Source organism: Rattus norvegicus, chromosome 10, assembly GCF_021556685.1.
Source record: "Rattus norvegicus strain SHRSP/BbbUtx chromosome 10, alternate assembly SHRSP_T2T, whole genome shotgun sequence".
NCBI lineage: Eukaryota > Metazoa > Chordata > Mammalia > Rodentia > Muridae > Rattus > Rattus norvegicus.
Genome location: NC_141543.1, coordinates 46912637 through 46936210, shown reverse-complemented (window position 1 = coordinate 46936210; position 23574 = coordinate 46912637). Strand labels below are relative to the sequence as shown.

Sequence of the window (23574 nt, the reverse complement as noted above, 5' to 3'; positions counted from 1 at the left end):
GGAACTATCTTCCAGTCTCATTACAGAATTTAAAAAAGTATTCCTGGGGCTGGGGATTTAGCTCAGTGGTAGAGCGCTTACCTAGGAAGCGCAAGGCCCTGGGTTCGGTCCCCAGCTCCGAAAAAAAGAACCAAAAAAAAAAAAGTATTCCTTCTCTAACTAAAAAAATATATGAATACTTTTGGCAGTAAGCTAATGTGATTATGGGTCATCATATATACTGTTCATAAAAGGATAGTGGAGAGAATTAATTAAATGAGTGACTGAAAGATAAGGTAGAAAATTTGTGGATTATAAATTTAGACATGAATTATTTATGTAAAATAATGTGGGTAACTTAAAACACATATGTCTAAATCTTAGGCCACATGGATGTGAACTACTGATGTTTTGTGCTAGACTATGTTAATATTTGAATTATTCTTTTCTAAAGTATTCACTCTACAGAACTAGAGAGATGGCTCAGCTGTTAAGAGAACTTGCTGCTCTTACAGATGGCCTGAATTCAGTTCCCAGTACACACATAGGACAGTCCACAAAAGCCTATAACTCCAGCTCTAGAAGACCTGACACCCTCTTCTGGCCTACACAGTCTACTCTAATTTCTTTCATTTGCCCAGGCATCATTTACTGACAGCTTTGTAACCTGCTGCTGAAGGAAATATGTCACAATGGACAGCCATGCTTTGGTCACAAAGCCACCAAGATTATTAGCAGTACAAACCTTTCCAGTTAAGACACAATTGACATCCCAGAAAAGACAGACCCAGGAAAATATATAACTGGGAGAAAATCTCCAGGAGACAATTAATGGTCCCTAAAACACAAAGTGAGAAAAACAGGATAAGGATTCAACTATGGGGAAATGTACAACTGCTCTTTCCTGAGCCTAAGATCCATGGAAACCTGATATAAATGAACATCAAGCCCGGATGAAAAGCTGGGGATAGTCACTCCCACATGTTCCTCTCCAGGTATTTCATAAACAATTATTTTTGCCCTGTTGACAAGAGTTGGGGAAGGGGTGGGTGAAGGTACAGTGGAAGGGGTCGGGGAGCTGGGGCTGCTGGACTCTGTGTGCTGCCACTGTGTGATTTTGAGCTGGTGACAGTCTCCTGTGCCCCAGTGACTCCTGTGGAGACAGGGGACCAGATGTGAGGCCTCTCTGCCTCTGAGTTTCCCACATGGAAGACATTGTCTTATTTTCTCACAGTACAGTCTACATACACTGTGGATTTACGAAGAGGAATGTGTTTGTTGAGAATCGTTCCTTAAGACTGGTGGGTGGGAAGGCAGGTGTGAGCTCTCAAAGGCAGAATTGTCTCGCAGCACGGTGTAGAAACCTTATTATGTCCATAATTGTAATGATTTAAGATGTTTCTAGAAGCCAAGTCATATAAGCAATGCATCCCATTCCAAATTCTTGGTAGAGGTCTTTGCTATCCAAAGAGAAGCTTTTCTTCTCTCACTTTCCTTCTTTGTATGTGATAATCCACATACTTGGCTGTATATCTTGGAGGAATTGTGTATGTGTGTGTGCGTATCATGGGGATTTGGATATCTATTAGAGGTACTTTAACACCATGGAAACTCACAAGGCATTGATTGGCAGCCATGTAACTGCTTTCCCCCATAGCTGCTAATTGATGCTTTGCACAGAAAGGGGAGTACAGACATTAAAGCCATCAAAGCAAAAGAAGTACCAAACAGGCATCGCCATAGATATTTGGATTGAGAAAAAAGGACCCTGTGACAGAAAGGGGGTAAGAGAGAGTGTGGGCGTGTCACATGTGCTGTTCATCTAAGATTAGCTTCTCCATAACCATTAGTAGCTCAGGTCATACTTAGCTCTTCATTCCACAGCACACATTACCAGGGAGAAAGGCCAAGGGTCTTTATATGTTCTCCTTAGGAAGGGGAGTATGCATGGAAGTGTGCCAGGGCCTATGAAGAGACTCGCTTTGTTTTACCAAGAACCTTGTCTTGCATTTGGCTTAGTTGGCTGGACTATCTCATCTTCTAGCTGTAAGTCCTCCCCATTTATCTTACCCAGAACTTCTGATCTTGCTATTAGAACTCTGATATCATTTTAACTGTAACAGTCAGGAGTCCTTCATTATGTCCCAATCCTCAGTCTGACCTTGGAAACCAATTTCCTCCCTTTCTGTAGGCCCAGATAGGAACACTCTTGAGTTACAGTAGAGTAGTGTATCAGGAGATGAGTAGAGGATATCAAGGACCTGGGACAAATGGAAGCTGAACTCAGGAGAAACCTCATGGGTTTCTAGCCCAAGTTCTTTCTTCAATACATAACATAGATGAGCATGGGCATGTTACCTGTACTATTCATCTCAAATTAGCCTCTCCACAACTATCAGTAAGTCATGTCAAACAGCCCCTCATTCCACAGCACATATTACTAGGGGAAATTACATATTTGATATATGTGTGCATATATGTATATATATTTGATTTGATATATACATCATCTATCTCTCTATCTCTACATTTCATTGAGCAGACTGCATCTCCGAGTCCATTGCAGATATGGAATAAGGCTAAAGGAAGAGCCAATGAGATTTCTCTTTAATGCTGAAGACTTGAGGGCAGCATTCAAAACCTGATTGTGCTGGACCTTCGGGAGGCCATGGGGAGCAGGGTCTAGTGGTGCCTCCTTGGGTAAGAGCTTAACCTTGAGAACTGAGACTCTGTCTCCTGTTATTAAAGTGAAGTATCTTGCTTGCGAGGGAAATGCTCAGTTGTTTAAATACTCAGTGCACATGTGTGAGAACTGGAGTTTGGATCCCTAGAAACTACATAAATCCAGATGGATACAGCAGCAAATATCAGGAATGCTTTTACTCTCATGGAGGGATGGGGAGTAATAGCAGCAGAATGGCATGAAGCTCATGGGTCAAATGAAAGTCCATCATAGAGAAGCAGCAGGTGTGGAGAAAGACTCTGGGCCTAGCTTGGGCCCTTGAAACCTCAACGCCCACCCTCAGAGACACACTCCCTTCAATAAGGGCACACCTAGTCCAATAAGGACACACCTCCTAATCCTTTCACTTAGTGTCTCTCACTGAAACAGGGAAGCTCCTCAGGATATTAACTTTGTCATGGCTCTAGGCTGTGTCCCCTACCTTTCTGGGAAGGTCCTGAGGATGCAAAGCCTTTCATGGCACAGCTTCTATGAAGAATGAACTCCGGCAGGCTGTCAGGACTAAGGTCACTAGAGTGTGTAAACTATGCTTAGCATAGCATGGAAAAATGACCACTGAGAGACACACCATGATCAGAGAAATCATTTCACCAGAACTGGTTTACAGTTTCAGATGTCTTGTCCATAGTCATCCTGGCAGGAGGCAAGGCTGGGCATACAGACATAGTGCTGAGAAGTAGGTAAGAGTTCTACAACTGGATTCATAGGCCACCGGAAGAGAAAAACTCTGGACCCAGTTTGGGTCCTCAACACATCAAAACCCACCCTCAATAATGCATTTCTTTCAGCAAGGATATATCTATTCCAACAAGCCCATAATTCCTAGTCCTTTCAAATACTGCTGCTCCCTAGCAACTTGGTTGTATTCAAATCTTCAAGCCTTTGGAGGCCATTCTTATTCAATCCACTGCAGATTTCTAAAGAACAAGGCCTTGTTAGAATTGACTTTGTTATGTCTGCATTCCATTCTAGGTTCCTTTTTTCTATTGGCTGCCCTAGTAACACATGCCTTGTAACATGGTTAGAGAATGCTCCATGTTAGGTCGGTATTGCCTACTTTCAAAGATGGCGTCTCTCCTGTCAATAAGAATACGAATAAGGTAATGGGAGTGAAGATGAGTAAAAATGCATTCTGTACATGTATGGAACTGTGAAAGGGAAAAAATATAATCTGAGTAAATGTCACATATAGCATGACTGATCTGTGTACTGAGCCAAAGATACCTCGTACGTGACCTCTATTAAGTCTCACACACCCCTGCTATCATCCTATACTACGCATGATACTTCAAGGAATTATGGGCCTTGGTCATAACCACACACGAGATTGAAGATATGCACTGTAGTCTGTGACATCTATTTTAAGCTTAACTTTTATTACCTTTAAAACTGTTTAGGATTTTCTAGTTTGCATGGCTGAGGTAGCAGGAAATGTTATTGGGCATTTCAATTTTTTTAAAAAAATTGTATTTGTTTTTAATTTTTAATTGTGTGTGTGTGTGGCAGGAGGTATGTGTTTGTGAGCACAGTGCCTGTGGAATACAGAAGGGGGAGTCAGGTCTCCCTGGAGCTCACAGTTCAGGCAGTTGTGAGCTGCCTGATAATAGAACTGAGATATGGGATCGCTCTTAACCTCTATCTGTCCAGCTATTGTGTGTCTGTGGTCCTGATGGAGATACCCAGGAAATGCTTGTACAGGTTTCTATGGAAACTTTGCTCCTAAATCAGTGTTACAGAAGAGTTAATACCACAGGACAGAAACTTATCTCATTCCATTGTGTATTCCCCAAGCCCAGAAAATCACTGGCACGTACTAAGTTCATGTAGTGACTAAAGAAGTCAACTAAAAGAGAGAAGTTAGTGAAGTCTGGCTCCTTAGCTGTGTCTAACCCGTAGCCTGCTTGGTAAAATAAACATTGATTGGGGGCTTAGGAGATGGCTCTGTCTATAATGAATGTACCATGCTATCATGAGGATCAGAGGTGACATTTCTCACTGTACCTGGCCATCACTTATTGCCTTGACTGGCATCCTCCTGTCTCCACCCCTCCAAGGCTGTGTTTTCAGGTGTGTGTTGCTATGCGCAACTGACTATAAAATCCAGGTCCTTGCACTTGAGTGGCAGGAACCGCACTCGCAGGTCCTCTTCCCCAGCCCTGAAACTGACCACTCATAGGAAAGGCTTGCTCTGGGATGTCTAAGATTCAAAGCAGGGGCAAAAAAAAAAAATCACATGGAGAGAAGGGTTCTGAAGCTGGCCCCTCCCCACTCCCCCTTCTCTCTAATGAAGATAAAATACAGTTCTCACAATGTCATTAGATGTATAAAAATGGAACAGAGTTAAGTGCTCAGCAATCGAGAGGTGATTAACCGCATTGTGGAAGGCTGTGCCAACACTAAAAATGTCTGCCGCAGAAATAAAATGTACAAACAATAGAGAAAGAGTTCAGATTACCAAATTTAGCCTAACTCTGCTTTTGTGCCAATCATATATATGTATATATATATGCATGTATAATATAATATTTACATTTATAAAATCATGAGGTGGAGATGGAAACCTCAGGATGTGCCAGTACCAAGGCTGGTTTTGACCCTCTACTTTGCATTTATGTGGGCTTTCTACTTTTCTGTGATGTGTAGAACTTTTTTGTATAATAGAAAGTTTGATTTGGAAAGCATTTTGAAAATGCAAAGGTTTTTGCGACCTGAGAGAACACAATGTAGAAAGCTGTCACACAGAGAGCAGTGGCCACTTAAAGGGGAGGGGTTCTTTCTTCCAGATGTCTCCTCTCCCTCAGGCTCTGTTGGCTCCCACTGCTTAGGAACCTTTAAAGCCAACACACTTACCTCCTTGTGAAATCTTCAATGCATGAATAGAAACAAGTTCTCTTGTTTTTCTCTGTTCAGCTGAGACAGGCTGACATTTTCAAAACAACCTTAATACTCAGAGAGCAAAAAGGTAATAATTACAGAAAATACAGATGGCATGATGGTTGTCATGTTTAAAACACAAGCTCATGCTTCTCAAATGGGCTGACTACCTGCTTGTAGCATCCAGAGTACATGCCCTCCCTGCTCCAAGCCTGCTGGCTTCCACTCCAGAGGAAAACACGTCACTTCTGTGATCAGAATCTGTCTTAGGCCAATTATTCATCTAATAAGTCAAGGTTGAAAGACCCCGATGAAGCTCTGTCAATCTGAAGCTGCCCACTTGGCTTTCTTCCAAGTGTAGTTCAGACAGGAGACAAACAAGATGACAGTAGTTGTTGTTTGTTAATGAGCATTGCCCCATATACCACTGTGTGTGTGTATGTGAGAGAGAGAGGGGGGGGGGGGGAGGGAGAGGGAGAGGGAGAGGGAGGTGGGAGAGGAAGAGAGGGAGGGAGGGAGGAAGGGAGAGGGAGGGGGAGAGGGAGAGGGGAAGGAGAAGGACCTCACAATTTCACCTATAGAGAAAAAAATAATCCTTTTCACTGACTATCTCTTGTCTATAGACAGGAGAGTGACCACATTTCAAAGTTCAGCCATGAGCAGATCATTATATTAAAATCCCCAAGATGGTCACTGTCAAAACTGTAAGCCGGCCGTGACAGAATACCTTCAGAGATTTCTGTGTTCCTTCAGAAGCTGGAAGTTCGTGAGGCAGCAGAGCCTATAGCTTCTCCCTCCTGTAGGTGTGGAATTTCCCAGAATCAGCACTTCCCATCCCATCGCCTGAAGTAATCTTGCCTACAGCCAGGAAAGCAGCAACACCTCTCTCCACAGAGACAACGGAATCTTGCTTACATTCTCCTTGCAGTGTACACTTTAACACGGACCCACGTGGGAGCTAACTACAGCCTTCACCTTAGGCCTTTGGCTCAGTAAAAAGCTTCAACAGAGACTTGTTTGATTTTCATGGCAATGTCCCCTATGTCGTTTCTTGGCTTGTTTGTGTCTGCAGCCCTTGTGAATGCTAGGCAGGTACTCCTGCAAAGAGCTACAGACCCAGGACTTCATTGCCTTTTATTTTGAGACAGGATCTCAGAAAGTTGCCCAGGCTGTCTTCAACTATTGCAGACCTCCATTCTCTGGTGCTGGGTAGCTGGGGGTACAGGGCCCTAAACTCAGCTCCCTGAATGGGTTTCAGAAGACTGTCTAGTGCTGTAAGAGAAGTTAAATAAATAGTTCTTAAGTAATTGAATTTTAGTAATCACAGAAAAGACCCCTAAAAGGGATCAGGTGAGGATCAAATGGTAGAGTTATCAAGAGATTAACTTACGCTCTATCTAAATGTGAATGGTCTAAGCTAGAAATGGTGGCTCATGCATGTGATCCAGTACTCAGGAAGTTGGACTAGGAGGACTACCATGAGTTTGAGGCTATTCTGGGTTACACTGTGAGACTCAGTCTTCAAAAGCCCAAATGAAGAGGCTGGAGAGAGATGGCCCGAATGAAAAACAGCTACTGCTCTTGCAGAGAACCTCAGTTTGGTTTCCAGTACCCACACAAAGCAGCTTACACTTGAGTGTAACTCGTGATCCAGGGAATCTGATGCCGTCTTCTGAACTGCACATAGTACTCTCAGTCAGTCTCTGTCTCTCTGTCTCTGCCTGTCTGTCTGTCTCTGTCTGTCTCTCTGTCTGGCTCTGTCTGTGTCTCTCTCTCTCTCACACACACGCACCACATTATATTTATTAATATAAGAAAAGTAATACTTTGAAAGTACAAATAAATAGCAATTAATAAACATCATCCGTGCACACTGTATAATGTTGCAATAGGGTTGTCAATGAAACACTGTTCAGTATATTCTAATCAAGATGAAAAGCTGCCTTGGGGAAAATGTAATAGTAATGAGGGATCAGATGAGGGATGCTGGACTGAATTTGCTATCTTCTAAAAGTCCTTCCTCCTTAATTTTTCTGACTCTTCCAAGTTCAAATGGATACAAACAACAAACAATCCTAGTGAGATAAGGTTTCTCTTTTTCTTTTTCATTCACTCAGTCTGCCTTAACACTAGGCTTTCTCTGTGTGGTCCACGCCCACCATCAGCTCTTTCCTTCTCTTGCCTTTCCCCCTTTTCTCTACTCTCACTGTTCAACTACATTAAGTATCACTTAGAGAGCTAAGGAGAATCAACAGCCACCCAAATAGCCAAGGCTTCCTGGAAATCTCTGAAACATGCATGTTTTATCGAAGGATAATTTGGCTGTGGGCTAGTTAATGCTTCTGCTAAGTTTCTCACTCAGTATCTCCCTTAAAAGGCTGGTTTTCTCAGCAGGAGCTTTGATCTGAGTCTCCTTCTTCCACTGGGTTTCCCACCTGTGTCACTTAAATCCCATTTGCAGACTCCAAGATACTTCTTCTGAAAACCAATTTACACAGGCAGCGACAGACGGAGGCTCCAAAGGGATGTATCCATCCACATCTGGCAAGCCATATTTATGGGAAGAAAAATCTGACAGAAAATCAGTGACATCCACAGAAATCCAACTTCTGTGACACTCATCTTCTGTTTCTAATGATCTCTCTCAGCTCCTTCAACTCAACCACTAATGAATGATGCATTTACCTTACTAAGCAGCCTACAATTCATGTGCCTTTTCCTCCCCGTCTGTGTCCCAAGCACTAACTTAACAAGGACATAAATCATTTCGAGAGGTAGCTTCATAGTTTCACTTTTATTTTCTTGTCTTTTTTTTAAGCCATCAACTATTTAGGAATTTTAGTTTGATCGGTTCATTTCTAGCTTGACTTTCTTGTTTGCTAACATATTGCATGTCATTTTTCTTCTTGTTATTCTGAGACTTGGAATGACGTTTTGTCTTCCTTCTAACAGGAGCATGGCAGAGAAACAATGTCTGAACCTTCACCGGGTCTATCATCTCATCCCAGGATTTATAGGGTCTTCACTTCTGTGAGCGTAGCACACTTGGAGAGGAGGGGAAACTCAGTCCCAGGGTGCGTGAATGATTTCCACAAAATCACAAATGTGATTGGGATTCTCCGCAGACTGTTCTGTGTTCCATTCACTAGTTTTAAATCAGTTGACTATTTCATGAGCATCTGCTGTTACTAAGAACTACTTTGTACGGGGTTATAGACTAGCATGACATGGGGGCCAAACTTTAAACTGAGTCACACGGCTCCCAAATCTTGCTTTTACACATTTGCACATTATGTCACCTTTTGTCAGAAATACTTTATTTATGTATTTATATTTAGTCTAAAATTGCATATACTCAAGAGGATATGTGCAAGTACATGCATACACATACATGTTTTGCATGCACACACAAAGATACTCTGCACGCATACATACATGTCCTACACACATATTCTGCACATACATACATACATAACATGCCATGAACACACATATACACAGACACACATATGAACACACACACACTCACACATGTTTGGAATATACACAATTTCTTTCATTTCCAAAGCTCCGCCTTTCCTCTAAACAAGGAAAGGATGACTAACAGTCCCTTCTGCTTGGTTTATTAGCATAATACACGTTCCCACAAATGGAAACCCATTGCCCTCGCTAATCTTAACAGCCCCACATCAGTAGCTATTTCAAGAAGAAGCAATTCCCATCTGTTAGAGAGACACCCTCAGTGACAGCTCACATCTCCGAATCGTCATACCATCCTGTTGTCGTGCAATGAAGAAACAGCACGATTTTCTTTTGTAATTCTGGAACGCATTCTCTAAGCCATAGCATGCAAGGGACTTGATGCCTTCTTGGAGTGAGCTGGACCAAGATGACTGTCACCTTGGTTCTCCTGACCCCAGCTGACCCTTTGGCTAAATACAGCAGTTGACCTGTTTGCTCTTTTTGTTTCTCTCTGAGGTTCAGAGCCTGCCCAAGGCTTTTCTGTGTTTCCTCTATTTTTCCTTTAGGGAAGGACTCTCTTCTCACCTCTAGAGCAAGACAAGCATCTTGTCTTGACTCTGACAGGCATAGATCACAACCTGAGATGGTCCATTATTGTGTCCCAGCTGTGTGGCTGTCAGATATGGATGAATGACCAGGTAGTTTCCTCATGAACACTTACACAAGTCATTGAGGAAGACAACTTTTCCATTTAAACATATGAAGACAGAGATGTGCTGCTGTCATAGGACTGCTGAGATGGTGTGAGCCTTTGCCTGAATGGGACTTACATCTGCCTCACAACTTAATGGAAGGAGGGGGGAAGGAAGAGGAGGTGAAGAAGGAGGTAGCAATGACTTCAAGAGAGAGAGAGAAGAGTTCTCAGTTCCTGAATTGGACCACAAGCTCTTGGAGCTAGGATTTAAATCTGGGCTTTCCCTGTTGTATAAACATTTGCAAAACAAAATTTTTGTTGCTTGCAAGCCACACCTATAATGGATTAGTTCCTTGACCTAAGAATTAAAAGGGTTCTTAAGGATGTATCCTTTAACCTGACATGCAATGTCAGGCTAAGCTTCTTGAACACTTGTGCATACATGTAGGGATTGCTTATGACTGGTTTCCATGCACTTCCTCTTGTTGTGAACTTTCTCAAGTGACCAGGGCTTTGCCATTACATTTGGCAGTCTGTCTCACCATTGGACAGGCAGACTTCCAGATAGTCTCTTTTCCTAATCTCAAATTGTCTGCTTAGACTTTCCCTCTAGTAATCCTACTGATGGTCTCTGGAGCTTCAGAAAAAGTCAGCTTACTTCTCTGAAATAATGGATGACAGTTATCTTATCTCATTTCTTTTAAATATTTCTTTAACTTTATTCAAATGTTAATAGATGGCTCTACTCTCCAGCCTGCCCACACAGCATCTCACAGATGTCCTCATTCTGGGAGCCCCAGAGATATCCCCCTAGCTCTTGGGAGCTACTTTGGAAAGAAGTCCAAGGTCCTATGCTGGGTTCTGTGTCTTGTTTCTGCATCCACTTTCATTTTTAGATGGGGATGTACCAGTTGGTTATTCAACTGTTTTTATTCACTTTTCTAATTTATAACTGGAAGATATTTTACCTCAGAGTTGTAACATTTTTCTTCGGATTTGTGACAATTTCATGCGTGTATGGAATGCATTGTGGTCACCCTCCCCCTCCATTACCCTTTCTTATCTCACTCCCAGTGTCGTTGACTTCCTTTTCTGACTTCTTACAGTGTTCTCTCACAGCAGACTCATCATTTCTGGATGGGGTGTGGTATAACCCACACTCAGTTGTATCATCCGTAGTCACGACCTGTAGGCTATGCTTACATCCAGAAGATCTGGGCAGTTTCCGGGTTTGGCAAGCTCGGAACCCATGGAAATTTTTAAATTATTTTTTTCTGGTATAAATAGCTTCCATCCCCTGAGTATTTATGTGTTTCCCATTAAAATGCTGACAGTAATGATAAAAAGGAGAAATAAATTAATCTCTGGCCCTGAGCATTTTAAGTACATTTTCTTGTTAACATTAATAATAAATATAAAATTGAGTTATAATGTTTTTCCAAAAAGTCATAAATGTAAGTCAGAGAATCAGAATCTAATAAATCTGGAAACACTTAAAGAAATCCAAATAGCTGACTCAGGGCCTCAGGTTCTGCTTCCTTGGAGCAACCCATCAGGACTGTCTGACTATCCCCTGAGTAGTCCCCTATCCATGTCTACAAACACACACACACACACACACACACACACACACACACACACACACACCACACACACACACCACACATACCACACACACACCACACAAACATACATACCACACACACCACACACACACATACATACCACACACACACCACATACACACACACACACACACACTCCACACACACACACACACCACAGTACACCACACACCACACACACATGCACACCACACACACACACACACATACCACACACACCACACATACACACATACAACCACACCACAGACACATACAGACACATACACACACACCACACACACACACATACCACAAGCACACACACACCACATACACATGCCACATACACACACATGCCACATACACACACACACATGCCACATACACACACACACACCACAAGCACACACACAACACACACACCTTGATTGAATGCATCGCACACACCACACAGAATTATTATTTGTGGACTTGACAAGTAACTGTACAGTGTCTGCCATGAGTCAGGCACCCATTATTGTGTTGAAAATGTGGCTGGAACAATCAAACAAGAGAATTAAATGTGATTATTTAATTGTCAACTGAGACAATCTCAAATGTCCTGGGAAGAGAGTCTCAGTGAGGGGTTATTTAGATCAGGAGTATGTGTCTATAAGAGATCGTCTTGGCTGCCTTAATTGATGTGGGAATAGCCAGACTGAAATGTGTGGTCCTTTTCCTGGCTTGGGGTCCTGACTGTGTAAGAGGAGGTGAATCTAGCTGAGCACTAAGTGTCACGTGTTCATTTCTCTTTGCTTTTGACTGTGGATGTGATGTGACCGGCTACTTCATGCTTCTGCTGCTGTGACTTTCTACAATAATGAGCTATAATTTGGACTCATGAACTAAAATTGATCCTTTCTCCCCTAAATTGCCAGAATATTTTACTTAACAAATATAAATGACATAGATCAAGCTAGATAGGGCATTGGCCTTCTGAGGGTTTGTGTTGGAGTGGTGGGACAGAGGCTGGAAGGGTGGTTTATTTCCCCTCAACCTTGTTAAGAATCATGGCAGATACTCCTGTAACTGAAGAGAGCATTTGGGAATTGCTTTGTGCCAACTCTTACACAGAAAAATGGAGAGGCTACGCATCATGGTTCCAGTGTCTCTGATCTACCTTAGGGAGGAGGAATTCTGCTTTGGAGGAGAGTGACAGGGGGAAGACTAGGGTTGGGGCAGGAGAATTTTGCAGCTTCTGAGATCTTCCCATCTCTTTAAGTTCTAAGTACTCGGCATGCCAAGGTGCCAAGCTTCCCAGCCCTGTTTTATGAGCCATCTGGAAGAGAGAAAACAGACAACAGGATTGGCAAAGAATAGAAGATGTTGGTGAGAAGCAGAAAGGTAAGAAAGGGAAAGGGGCCCTCTAAGTATGAGCAGGCTGTGTGTTAGTTCCACCAGTGAAGGTGTATAGAATTAAATACATTTGGAGACAGGAAGAGTTGATGCTACAGCCATGAACCTGGAGTGGCTTCATGAGGTCAAAAAAAGAATATGTCATTTAGTGATGCTGACACACTAAGCAGCCGAGGGTGAGAATCAAATGGGGGAGGTGGGACGAGCAGCAAGAGAGATCTTTGAAGGACTTGGATTTTCATTTAAAGAGACTAAATTTTAAAAGTAGTGTGTGTGTGCGTGCGTGCGTGCCACGCACGCGCACATGTATAGGTAACCACCAAGGCTAAAGGAAGCGTTGGATTCCCCTGGTACTAGGGTTGCAGATGTTTATGAGTTGTTTGATGTGAGTGCTGTGATATATATTCCAATCCTCTGATAGGGGAGTAACTATTGAATCATCTCTCTAGTGCAAGTGGAGCTCTTTCTTGGCCCATCTTATCCTAACACAATTACATCGTCTTACCTACATAGTGTTTATCTCATCTGATATTCTTCTCTCTCAATTTTCTGTCCATCTTCCTCCGTTAGGAGGTTCATGCCATGAGCACAAGGTCTCAGTGGGCCTCTTGGCAGCACAGACCAGGCACACAATAAACACAGACGCTGTATGCACAGGCCTTTATGCATGCTGCTTTTGTTTTGAACAGAAATAGATTACTCCAAAGTGTCGTTGTTATCATAAACTGTATTTTAATTGCACTAATATTACTAGATTAATTTTTTAAAAGATTAAAGCAATGCGCACTCCCGCCTTGACTTTTAGAAAGCAGTCATTCCCTGTATCAGCCAAAACATTCGGTGATCTCAGCCTTTGATGTTTTTACTTCAAAACTCCTAGAAAAAATTCAATCTCTCTGCTTCTAACAGCTACTAATAGCGGAAGTAACTCACATACTGTTAAAAAATGAACTCATACATCAGGTAATAAACAGTTTGTTGGGTCTCTTTCAGGTTGTCTTACAGATGGAGTTCATTTTCGGCTGCAAGGGCTGTCTGATGTTTTGAATGTTAGTAGTTTGTCAAGAAGAGATTTAAGACCTCAGTCTATTTTCCTTTAGTGCCTGGGAACTAGGAAACACCCAGAGCTTGAGGCTTTCCGACTAAACACCTGGTGGGTCTTTGAAAAAAACCAGCGATTTATGAGAGGAAGTTCTGTAAATCTGTGTTTTAAAAATACGCGTGTGTTGGATCACTCTAGAGGAGGGATGTGAATAATGGGATAATTAGTGTGATGAATGCTGAGTTCATATTGGAGATAATTTACTTCTGAGTAAAATCTATGAGGCTGCTGCAGCCTTCCAGCAGAGATTCTGCATCGCCATTCAGAAGACGTGGGCCTCTACAGAAGATGTTGACCTTGTCTGTAGCCTCTGGAATTCCTCACCTACCACTGCTAGTTCTGTGGATACCCTTTCCTCTGCATGTCTGCTTGGAGTTTTTTCATCTGGTTGGGGTATTTTCTCCATACTGAGGAGGTGCTAAAAGGAAGACATGTGCCCAGGCTGAGCTTCTGAGTGCAGACGTCCTTGGGCCTTCTTTTCTGTGATGTCACCCAGCTCTCTAATCTTACCGTTCTGTTCTTTCCCATCACACACAGTGTGGCTTCAGGAAGGTTTGTCACTGAGATGGGGATGGGTGGTTAGGCAGTGACAAAGGGGAAAATTCTACCCTCAGAACCTCCTCTCGAACAAATCAAGCCAGCAACCCCACCCTTCATATCCCATCACCGTGAAGGGGCTCTCCCCTGTCTCTCACTCAGAATTTCAAATTTGGAAACCTTCTCAGGTAGCAAGACATCATGAACCTAATGGAATTAAACTGAAGGAGTTTATTTATTTATCCAACTTAAAATAAATCATCTCATGCATTTCTGTGAAAAGAGATCAATGCCCAAGAGTATGGGGGTCACTTAGACTTCACTGGGGGTGAGAACTAAGACAAGATTTTATAGCAAATTAACTTGACTTGGAATTCAAGAGAGTGAGAGGCAGTGAGAGTTCATGTCAGTGGATATATAGAAATAGTCATATGACAGATTGCAATATCACATGGGTATAAAATGCAGAGGCAGGATGTCCTGGTCTGGCAAGATAGTTCCTAGAAGGCAAACCTGTGTCCACAGGTCAGATTTCACAGCCCAAATCATGCCTCAGCTCATGCAGCCCTCTCTGGGACCAAGAGTTAATCTGTGCTATGACTTGATAGTACCTGGCTCCTTCGTGCTCCACTTCACACACGCTGTGCTGAACGAAATCACGTGATGTAAAACTTCCTGCCAACTCAGAAAGGTTAGACAAAGTCTGATCTCTCCTTTGTTCTGAGACTCCTCTCTTTCTCTATAACATCTCACCATTCTGAGTTCTCCTCCATGTCTAATGTTCTCCTTCCTATTTGAGGTCTGGGCATGGCCTCAAGGCTCTTCCATTATAACAAGCCTTATTCCTGAAGGGACTTTACGTGTAGCTGCCCTCTGCAGTCAGATGACTTCTGTTTTATTTCTTTCTAGTGGCTCAGCTGTTTAGAGCATTGCCACTAAAGCCTAAAGACCCGGTTTAATCTCTGAGACTCACACGGTGGAAGAAGATAGCAAATTCTGAATGTTTTCCTCTGACCTACACACAAAACACACACACACACACACACACACACACACACGCACAAATGTAGAAAATAGAAAATAAGTCTGAGGCAGAATATCCTGTAACAGTAGTAACAGTGCCATTGGTGAAAGAGATCGTATCAGTTGCTTCTCCTTTGCTGTGACAAAGCACCATGATTAAAGTATCTTATAGAAGAAACAGGTAATTTGGACTTAAGTTCCAGGGGGTTAGAGTTCCTGATGGCTGAGTAAAGGTTCAGTGGTGGGAGACACATCTGAGGGCTCACATCTCAAACTGCTGGCAGGAAGCAGCAGTGAGAGCAAACTGGAAATGGTGTGGGGCTCTAAACTCTCAAGCTCACTGTCAGTGACCTAATTTTTGTCATCAAGGCCATACCTCCTAAGCCCATATAAGCAATACCACCACCTGGGAACTGAGTATTCAAATGCCTGGACCAAGGAGGACATTTCTCATTCAGACTATTGCAGAGATGAATAGAGTTAAAGTAAGCTAAAGTAATTTCATTAACTAGAAGATGAAAACCAAGGCGAATCTCCAAGAGAAGAACAAATCAAACCAGAAAACAGGGATATGATCAATGCTGAGGCAGGAGAATCATGAATTGAGGTTAGCTTAGAGACTCTACCTTAAAAAGAAAGAAATAAAGAGCTTACACTTCAAACTTATAGCAGAAAAACAAATATAAAAATATTCCTAATGCATCCAAGCAAAAATAAATGAATAAAAGAAAGTGAAGTACACACTGAATAAGAAATAAAAATGTAGCCCAGTCTGCTGAGGCGCAGAAAACTTGCACTGGGAAGACCAAAGGTTCTGCGGCCGGAGATCGTCGGGAGCTGCCGGGGCTGTTCAGACTGTACTGAAGTTAAGGAAGAGGGCCAGAGTCAGAGAACAAGGATGGAGGTTAAACTTTGCATGTGCAAGAGAAAAACCCCATGCTCAGGAAAAGAAAGCCACTGCATGAGCTAAGCAGTGTGCGTCAAATTTACACAGGCTGAGACACCACCGGAACCTGAAAGAAAAAGACCGGATAAACAGTTCTCTGCACCTAAATCCCGTGGAAGGGAGAGCTAAACCTTCAGAGAGGCAGACAAGCCTGGGAAACCAGAAGAGACTGCTCCCTGCACACACAGCTCGGACGCCAGAGGAAAAAGCCAAAGACCATCTGGAACCCTGGTGCACTGAAGCTCCCGGAAGGGGCGGCACAGGTCTTCCTGGTTGCTGCCGCTGCAGAGAGCCCCTGGGCAGCACCCCACGAGCGAACCTGAGCCTCGGGACCACAGGTAAGACCAAATTTTCTGCTGCAAGAAAGCTGCCTGGTGAGCTTGGGACACACGGAAGCAGAATTTCTCTAGGACCGGGCACGTTCTGTGTTTACCGGAAGTCCCACACCCGCGGATCCCGGCCCGCAGCAGCTCTCTGCTCCCAGACCCTGTGAGAGAGAGACCCAACCGCCTGGTCAGGTGGGCACTCCTGAGGCTGCAGAGCGGAAGAGACCACCAACACTGCTCACCCCTGCCCACATCCCTGGCCCAAGAGGAAACTGTATAAGGCCTCTGGGCTCCCGTGGGGGAGGGCCCAGGAGCGGCAGGACCCCTGCCTGAGACACCGCCGGAACCTGAAGGAAACAGACCGGATAAACAGTTCTCTGCACCCAAATCCCGTGGGAGGGAGAGCTAAACCTTCAGAGAGGCAGACAAGCCTGGGAAACCAGAAGAGACTGCTCCCTGCACACACATCTCGGACGCCAGAGGAAAAAGCCAAAGACCATCTGGAACCCTGGTGCACTGAAGCTCCCGGAAGGGGCAGCACAGGTCTTCCTGGTTGCTGCCGCTGCAGAGAGCCCCTGGGCAGCACCCCACGAGCGAACTTGAGCCTCGGGACCACAGGTAAGACCAAATTTTCTGCTGCAAGAAAGCTGCCTGGTGAACTCAAGACACAGGCCCACAGGAACAGCTGAAGACCTGTAGAGAGGAAAAACTACACGCCCGAAAGCAGAACACTCTGTCCCCATAACTGACTGAAAGAGAGGAAAACAGGTCTACAGCACTCCTGACACACAGGCTTATAGGACAGTCTAGCCACTGTCAGAAATAGCAGAACAAAGTAACACTAGAGATAATCTGATGGCGAGAGGCAAGCGCAGGAACCCAAGCAACAGAAACCAAGACTACATGGCATCATCGGAGCCCAATTCTCCCACCAAAACAAACATGGAATATCCAAACACACCAGAAAAGCAAGATCTAGTTTCAAAATCATATTTGATCATGATGCTGGAGGACTTCAAGAAAGACATGAACACACTTAGGGAAACACAGGAAAACATTAATAAACAAGTAGAAGCCTACAGAGAGGAATCGCAAAAATCCCTGAAAGAATTCCAGGAAAACAAAATCAAACAGTTGAAGGAATTAAAAATGGAAATAGAAGCAATCAAGAAAGAACACATGGAAACAACCCTGGATATAGAAAACCAAAAGAAGAGACAAGGAGCTGTAGATACAAGCTTCACCAACAGAATACAAGAGATGGAAGAGAGAATCTCAGGAGCAGAAGATTCCATAGAAATCATTGACTAAACTGTCAAAGATAATGTAAAGCGGAAAAAGCTACTGGTCCAAAACATACAGGAAATCCAGCACTCAATGAGAAGATCAAACCTAAGGATAATAGGTATAGAAGAGAGTGAAGACTCCCAGCTCAAAGGACCAGTAAATATCCTCAACAAAATCATAGAAGAAAACTTCCCTAACCTAAAAAAGAGATACCCATAGACATACAAGAAGCCTACAGAACTCCAAATAGATTGGACCAGAAAAGAAACACCTCCCGTCACATAATTGTCAAAACACCAAACGCACAAAATAAAGAAAGAATATTAAAAGCAGTAAGGGAAAAAGGTCAAGTAACATATAAAGGGAGACCTATCAGAATCACACCAGACTTCTCGCCAGAAACTATGAAGGCCAGAAGATCCTGGACTGATGTCATACAGACCCTAAGAGAACACAAATGCCAGCCCAGGTTACTGTATCCAGCAAAACTCTCAATTAACATTGATGGAGAAACCAAGATATTCCATGACAAAACCAAATTTACACAATATCTTTCTACAAATCCAGCACTACAAAGGATAATAAATGGTAAAGCCCAACATAAGGAGGCAAGCTATACCCTAGAAGAAGCAAGAAACTATTCGTCTTGGCAACAAAACAAAGAGAATGAAAGCACACAAACATAACCTCACATCCAAATATGAATATAAAGGGAAACAATAGTCACTATTCCTTAATATCTCTCAATATCAATGGCCTCAACTCCCCAATAAAAAGACATAGATTAACAAACTGGATACGCAACGAGGACCCTGCATTCTGCTGCCTACAGGAAACACACCTCAGAGACAAAGACAGACACTACCTCAGAGTGAAAGGCTGGAAAACAACTTTCCAAGCAAATGGTCAGAAGAAGCAAGCTGGAGTAGCCATTCTAATAGCAAATAAAATCAATTTCCAACTAAAAGTCATCAAAAAAGATAAGGAAGGACACTTCATATTCATCAAAGGAAAAATCCACCAAGATGAACTCTCAATCCTAAATATCTATGCCCCAAATACAAGGGCACCTACATACGTAAAAGAAACCTTACTAAAGCTCAAAACACACATTGCACCTCACACAATAATAGTGGGAGATTTCAACACCCCACTCTCATCAATGGACACATCATGGAAACAGAAATTAAACAGTGATGTCGACAGACTAAGAGAAGTCATGAGCCAAATGGACTTAACGGATATTTATAGAACATTCTATCCTACAGCAAAAGGATATACCTTCTTCTCAGCTCCTCATGGTACTTTCTCCAAAATTGACCATATAATTGGTTAAAAAACGGGCCTCAACAGGTACAGAAAGATAGAAATAATCCCATGCGTGCTATCGGACCACCACGGCCTAAAACTGGTCTTCAATAACAATAAGGGAAGAATGCCCACATACACGTGGAAATTGAACAATGCTCTACTCAATGATAACCTGGTCAAGGAAGAAATAAAGAAAGAAATTAAAAACTTTTTAGAATTTAATGAAAATGAAGATACAACATACTCAAACTTATGGGACACAATGAAAGCTGTGCTAAGAGGAAAACTCATAGCGCTGAGTGCCTGCAGAAAGAAACAGGAAAGAGCATATGTCAGCAGCTTGACAGCACACCTAAAAGCTCTAGAACAAAAAGAAGCAAATACACCCAGGAGGAGTAGAAGGCAGGAAATAATCAAACTCAGAGCGGAAATCAACCAAGTAGAAACAAAAAGGACCATAGAAAGAATCAACAGAACCAAAAGTTGGTTCTTTGAGAAAATCAACAAGATAGATAAACCCTTAGCCAGACTAACGAGAGGACACAGAGAGTGCGTCCAAATTAACAAAATCAGAAATGAAAAGGGAGACATAACTACAGATTCGGAGGAAATTCAAAAAATCATCAGATCTTACTATAAAAACCTATATTCAACAAAATTTGAAAATCTTCAGGAAATGGACAATTTCCTAGACAGATACCAGGTATCGAAGTTAAATCAGGAACAGATAAACCAGTTAAACAACCCCATAACTCCTAAGGAAATAGAAGCAGTCATTAAAGGTCTCCCAACCAAAAAGAGCCCAGGTCCAGACGGGTTTAGTGCAGAATTCTATCAAACCTTCATAGAAGACCTCATACCAATATTATCCAAACTATTCCACAAAATTGAAACAGATGGAGCCCTACCGAATTCCTTCTACGAAGCCACAATTACTCTTATACCTAAACCACACAAAGACACAACAAAGAAAGAGAACTTCAGACCAATTTCCCTTATGAATATCGACGCAAAAATACTCAATAAAATTCTGGCAAACCGAATTCAAGAGCACATCAAACCGCCGGACCCTGAAGGAAACAGACCGGATAAACAGTTCTCTGCACCCAAATCCCGTGGGAGGGAGAGCTAAACCTTCAGAGAGGCAGACAGGCCTGGGAAACCAGAAGAGACTGCTCCCTGCACACACATCTCGGACGCCAGAGGAAAAAGCCAAAGACCATCTGGAACCCTGGTGCACTGAAGCTCCCGGAAGGGGCGGCACAGGTCTTCCTGGTTGCTGCCGCTGCAGAGAGCCCCTGGGCAGCACCCCACGAGCGAACTTGAGCCTCGGGACCACAGGTAAGACCAAATTTTCTGCTGCAAGAAAGCTGCCTGGTGAGCTTGGGACACACAGAAGCAGAATTTCTCTAGAACCGGGCACGTTCTGTGTTTACCGGAAGTCCCACACCCGCGGATCCCGGCCCGCAGCAGCTCTCTGCTCCCAGACCCGGTGAGAGAGAGACCCAACCGCCTGGTCAGGTGGGCACTCCTGAGGCTGCAGAGCGGAAGAGACCACCAACACTGCTCACCCCTGCCCACAACCCTGGCCCAAGAGGAAACTGTATAAGGCCTCTGGGCTCCCGTGGGGGAGGGCCCAGGAGCGGCAGGACCCCTGCCACAGACACCGCCGGACCCTGAAGGAAACAGACCGGATAAACAGTTCTCTGCACCCAAATCCCGTGGGAGGGAGAGCTAAACCTTCAGAGAGGCAGACAGGCCTGGGAAACCAGAAGAGACTGCTCCCTGCACACACATCTCGGACGCCAGAGGAAAAAGCCAAAGACCATCTGGAACCCTGGTGCACTGAAGCTCCCGGAAGGGGCGGCACAGGTCTTCCTGGTTGCTGCCGCTGCAGAGAGCCCCTGGGCAGCACCCCACGAGCGAACCTGAGCCTCGGGACCACAGGTAAGACCAAATTTTCTGCTGCAAGAAAGCTGCCTGGTGAGCTTGGGACACACGGAAGCAGAATTTCTCTAGAACCGGGCACGTTCTGTGTTTACCGGAAGTCCCACACCCGCGGATCCCGGCCCGCAGCAGCTCTCTGCTCCCAGACCCGGTGAGAGAGAGACCCAACCGCCTGGTCAGGTGGGCACTCCTGAGGCTGCAGAGCGGAAGAGACCACCAACACTGCTCACCCCTGCCCACATCCCTGGCCCAAGAGGAAACTGTATAAGGCCTCTGGGCTCCCGTGGGGGAGGGCCCAGGAGCGGCAGGACCCCTGCCTGAGACACCGCCGGAACCTGAAAGAAACAGACCGGATAAACAGTTCTCTGCACCCAAATCCCGTGGGAGGGAGAGCTAAACCTTCAGAGAGGCAGACAGGCCTGGGAAACCAGAAGAGACTGCTCCCTGCACACACATCTCGGACGCCAGAGGGAAAAGCCAAAGACCATCTGGAACCCTGGTGCACTGAAGCTCCCGGAAGGGGCGGCACAGGTCTTCCTGGTTGCTGCCGCTGCAGAGAGCCCCTGGACAGCACCCCACGAGCGAACCTGAGCCTCGGGACCACAGGTAAGACCAAATTTTCTGCTGCAAGAAAGCTGCCTGGTGAACTCAAGACACAGGCCCACAGGAACAGCTGAAGACCTGTAGAGAGGAAAAACTACACGCCCGAAAGCAGAACACTCTGTCCCCATAACTGACTGAAAGAGAGGAAAACAGGTCTACAGCACTCCTGACACACAGGCTTATAGGACAGTCTAGCCACTGTCAAAAATAGCAGAACAAAGTAACACTAGAGATAATCTGATGGCGAGAGGCAAGCGCAGGAACCCGAGCAACAGAAACCAAGACTACATGCCATCATCGGAGCCCAATTCTCCCACCAAAACAAACATGGAATATCCAAACACACCAGAAAAGCAAGATCTAGTTTCAAAATCATATTTGATCATGATGCTGGAGGACTTCAGGAAAGACCTGAACACACTTAGGGAAGCACAGGAAAACATTAATAAACAAGTAAAAGCCTACAGAGAGGAATCGTAAAAATCCCTGAAAGAATTCCAGGAAAACACAATCAAACAGTTGAAGGAATTAAAAATGGAAATAGAAGCAATCAAGAAAGAACACATGGAAACAACCCTGGATATAGAAAACCAAAAGAAGAGACAAGGAGCTGTAGATACAAGCTTCACCAACAGAATACAAGAGATGGAAGAGAGAATCTCAGGAGCAGAAGATTCCATAGAAATCATTGACTCAACTGTCAAAGATAATGTAAAGCGGAAAAAGCTACTGGTCCAAAACATACAGGAAATCCAGGACTCAATGAGAAGATCAAACCTAAGGATAATAGGTATAGAAGAGAGTGAAGACTCCCAGCTCAAAGGACCAGTAAATATCTTCAACAAAATCATAGAAGAAAACTTCCCTAACCTAAAAAAAGAGATACCCATAGACATACAGGAAGCCTACAGAACTCCAAATAGATTGGACCAGAAAAGAAACACCTCCCGTCACATAATTGTCAAAACACCAAACGCACAAAATAAAGAAAGAATATTAAAAGCAGTAAGGGAAAAAGGTCAAGTAACATATAAAGGGAGACCTATCAGAATCACACCAGACTTCTCGCCAGAAACTATGAAGGCTAGAAGATCCTGGACTGATGTTATACAGACCCTAAGAGAACACAAATGCCAGCCCAGATTACTGTATCCAGCAAAACTCTCAATTAACATTGATGGAGAAACCAAGATATTCCATGACAAAACCAAATTTACACAATATCTTTCTACAAATCCAGCACTACAAAGGATAATAAATGGTAAAGCCCAACATAAGGAGGCAAGCTATACCCTAGAAGAAGCAAGAAACTAATCGTCTTGGCAACAAAACAAAGAGAATGAAAGCACACAAACATAACCTCACATCAAATATGAATATAACGGGAAGCAATAAGCACTATTCCTTAATATCTCTCAATATCAATGGCCTCAACTCCCCAATAAAAAGACATAGATTAACAAACTGAATACGCAACGAGGACCCTGCATTCTGCTGCCTACAGGAAACACACCTCAGAGACAAAGACAGACACTACCTCAGAGTGAAAGGCTGGAAAACAACTTTCCAAGCAAATGGTCAGAAGAAGCAAGCTGGAGTAGCCATTCTAATATCAAATAAAATCAATTTCCAACTAAAAGTCATCAAAAAAGATAAGGAAGGACACTTCATATTCATCAAAGGAAAAATCAACCAAGATGAACTCTCAATCCTAAATATCTATGCCCCAAATACAAGG

At 43.6% G+C, this 23574-nt stretch overlaps 1 long non-coding RNA gene across 6 annotated transcripts in view; it reads left to right on the top strand.

The window, feature by feature from the left end:
• Positions 1 to 730: 730 nt before the first annotated feature.
• The window catches only part of LOC120095105 (uncharacterized), a 100166-nt gene continuing 77322 nt past the window's right edge, over positions 731 to 23574 (top strand). The window contains exons 1-6 of one of the 6 annotated variants that reach the window (XR_015631231.1): positions 731 to 974; positions 2522 to 2679; positions 3695 to 3822; positions 8549 to 8670; positions 12621 to 12742; positions 13748 to 13972. This is a non-coding gene — a long non-coding RNA (uncharacterized LOC120095105). Of the gene's footprint in view, positions 975 to 2521; positions 2680 to 3694; positions 3823 to 6219; positions 6603 to 8548; positions 8671 to 12620; positions 12743 to 13747; positions 13973 to 23574 lie in introns of those variants that run through there. The other 5 variants (XR_015631229.1, XR_015631230.1, XR_015631232.1 and 2 more) reach the window with 5 other exon arrangements.